Consider the following 3,702-nt stretch of genomic DNA (forward strand, 5'->3'; position numbering starts at 1 on the left):
AGTACATAGTGAGCTACAACAACATTCTTACTAGTGTGGCCATAAGCACAGTGATAGATAATAACAAGTGCCGGTAACAATATGTGGAAAAATAGGAAACTTTTCACATTGTCCATAGAAATGTAAATAGGTACTAAGATACAGAATTTCCTCCAATGAGCTTACTGTATGACTCAGAAATTTTTCTCATAGTTATTTGCCCAAGAGTGATGAAGTTGTGTCTATAGCAAAACCTGAAACCTTCAAATATGCTATGGTTTACAGCTGGATGTCCCTCTAAAGCATCGGGTGCTCATAGGTGTCTGGGGAGGTGATAGATGGGGGGGCATGATAATCATCCATCAGTGGATTGGTCTGTCATAGCTGACTTGCTGTTATGAGGTGGGATCTGGTTGTAAGAGGTAGATCATGGAGGGCATGAGCTTGAAGGGTTCATCTCTTCCCATCTCCACTCTTCACTCTCTCCCTCTCTGCTTCCCATTCTCCATGTCATAACTTGTTTCTCCCCTGCTTCTTGCATGTATATCTCACCTTGTTCATCTTGATTTTCTTCTATTCTTAGCAATAGCTACCACCAACACATTGAGCATTATAGTTTTATTGGCCTTAAAGCATATTTCTGTTAATCCTAAAGACATCATAATAGATACACCCCTTGGAAACAGACTTCTCTTCCCCAAATCCATCCCAACACAAACCACTCTGGAGAGGTAACTCCATATTTGCCCCCACATTCACATTTCATTATTATAAAATTTCTTGAGGGGTAGGGAAGGAAGTGGGGTTTATGCATCATCATTCAAAAGTAGAACTGTGAGGAAGGGGACAATTTCTGTGTAATAGTAGAGGCTCCCGTTAATATGAATGCAGAAAATTGAAACATTGTTAGGAAAGAGGCCAGGGAGATAGCTCAGTAGAATAAGTACAAGGGCCTGAGTTCAATCCCCGGTTCTGAAAAAATAAAAAAATAAAAAGATTTTTAAGAAAAAGATGGGGAAGTGAACTGAATTTTAGCTGTTGCATTTTAGCTGAGAGATAGCATAAGGAATGAAGAGAAAACAACAACGCAAGAGAAGATGGTACAGCAGAGGTGAAGAAAAGGCCTAAATTATATCTAACTACTGAATTAGCAGTTAAACAATGTTAGGTAACACCACCAAACAAACCTTGAGGTAGCATATGTGACTCAACCACAAGGAATATTTCACAAGAAATCCAAAATTTATACCCATAGCTATAACCATACACACACTCATATACATAAAAGCCTACTCCCAAAAATAAAGACATTAAAACTTAAAAAAGAAAATACACAGAAACACAAAATAAACAAAAATGTGTGCAAATATCTAAAGGATGGCATGTTGAGAGAGCCTCTGGGGTTTTCGGAACTCGGTTAAGTTTCCACCACTGCACCTGACAAGTAGCTGCCTCGTGCTGGTGAGGCAGGAATCTTGCCCCTGTGCACTGTCCTGAAGGCCTCTCTCTGTCCCTATAAGTCACAGGTCATACTTGGTTTTTCAGGATTTAAATTTGACTAAGGACTTTAGAGTTTTCTGGGGGTTTGCAGGAAGGGGACATTGATTTCAGTTGTTTTCTCCACCTTCAGTGATCCTGAAACCATGTTCCGCTTCACAGAGGATCTCTCTGCAGTGGTGTTAAGGGAGGGGCAGAGGAGAGCTCATGTGTGTGGCATTCAGTAGCACGTGGAGGGCAGGAGGAGGGAATCTCAGATGGTGCTGAGCTCAGCAGCATTTGGGAGGCAGTGGGAGGGTGTGTGACCTGGCACTGATTCAATTTTCTTTCCTTTCTCCCCACCCCCCACCACTAACAGTTACAGGGAGCCCTTGAAATCCCTGCTGTCTAAGAGTTTCTTCAGTGCCCAGCTCTCCCCACATCCAGGACCTGCCCTTTGTTCCTGTCTGTCCTAGTGTTCCGAGGTTCTAACTCAGTCACTGCCCCCTCAGTGCTTTATGTCTCATGCCTTACTTTGTTCCCTGAGCTGAAGTAGCCTCTGTGGTGAATATCTTGCCCACTCTGCTCCATCTTCCAGTGTGAGTAGACTTAGTGTCGGTGGGCACTGCACAGAGGCTGATAGGTTCTGCACAGAGGCTAATAGATTGGGTGTCCCTGGACAGCCCACACGCTCCTGCTACACTCAGCTTCTTCTAGCAGAGGGCTTTCAACTTCCCCAGACGTTGTGTGCAGTGGACCTGGGATGTGAGCCATGCTGGGTTCAATTGGCCATGCTGCTTTCTCTAAACACATACTTCCTTGATTTCCCCTGATAGGCTTCTCCTTCAAGTTGTCTTCTTGTGGTTGAATTTGGTCCACCCCTTGTATCCAAGTGACTACAAGGCACAGTGAATGTTTTCTAAGCATCTGTTGAGCACGGCTTCCTTTAGACAGCTTTTATGGTCAGTACTTCACATGATTTTAAGGCATAAAATATATCATATTTAAATATATTTACTACATTGTATCTTAAAACAACTCCATCCATGTTATATAAGAGAAACGATGTAATTCTGTATGCAACAAATTTCAAGATAGATATCTAAAAGATAAAGAAAGAGACAGAATGAGGAAAGAAATGGAGGCATCTAAAATTGTATATAATTGTTTCCATAAGTCATTTTAAGATGCTCAAATCAATGAGAAATACCATTTGATGAAAATAACCTTTACAAGTATTCTAAAGATATTACATACATTGCATTTCTCTGTCCACTAAGGGATCTGTAACAGAACCCTACACATTCTCTCAGAGATGCTCAAGTCACCAGAGACAGAACAATTCTGACCTTAATAGAATGAAAGGCTGGCAATTAGGAGTCAATGCTGAGTGTGCAGGTTGAGAAACTGGAGAGTGAAGAGGAGCCCAGGACACGAGGAGCTTATCACACTACAAGAGAAACAAGAGTAGCTCTCTTGGCAGCTCTGGGAAGATGTCTTCTCATACAGTCAGAATCTTCCTTTGAAATTCGTGAAGGACCGGGCTGCTGTTGCCTGCTTGCGTTGCATATTACAAGTGCTTTTGCTCTCACCAAATTCCTCCCATAATTTGGCACATGCACTGTGTACTCAGAAACTTTTTCTCTTAGTTGAACATCTACACCATACTTCCTATCTTGTAAATTCTACTCTTTCCAAACTTCCCATTCACCATCCTCCAGATAATTTGAAAAAATCTAACTCTATCCTCCTTTGTGATCTGGATCAATTGTATGAATTTATTATCTATACTATTGGATAATATTTTGAAAGTTTTTGTTTCCATATTAATTAGTAGCTCATTTAATCCTTAGATATGTTATTACTGTTTTGTATACCAAGATTCATTTGAAGTGGATGATATAACATTGTTGGAAAACAAAAAAATGCAATATGTTCTTCAGATATCTAGAGCAGCGGTGGCAAACCTATAGCATGACTGTTATGGTTTTTGTTTAAGGAAAATATGGAATATAGGAGTTGTTTTTTGTGAACTAAAGGCCAGTATTTAGGGTTAATTGGGCTGTGGAGATAGCTCAGTGGTCTAAACACCTCCTGGCAAGTACAAGGTCCCAAGTTCAATCTCTGGTACATATGCCATGCAGGCCACTGAATCTGGGTATGGTGGTGCATGCCTGCAATCCCAGCTCTGGGGAGGCTGGAACAGGAGGATGATTATGAGTCTAAAATGTGCAGTGAAACATTTTG

Source organism: Octodon degus, unplaced genomic scaffold (genome assembly GCF_000260255.1).
Source record: "Octodon degus isolate 3935 unplaced genomic scaffold, OctDeg1.0 scaffold00230, whole genome shotgun sequence".
Lineage (NCBI taxonomy): Eukaryota > Metazoa > Chordata > Mammalia > Rodentia > Octodontidae > Octodon > Octodon degus.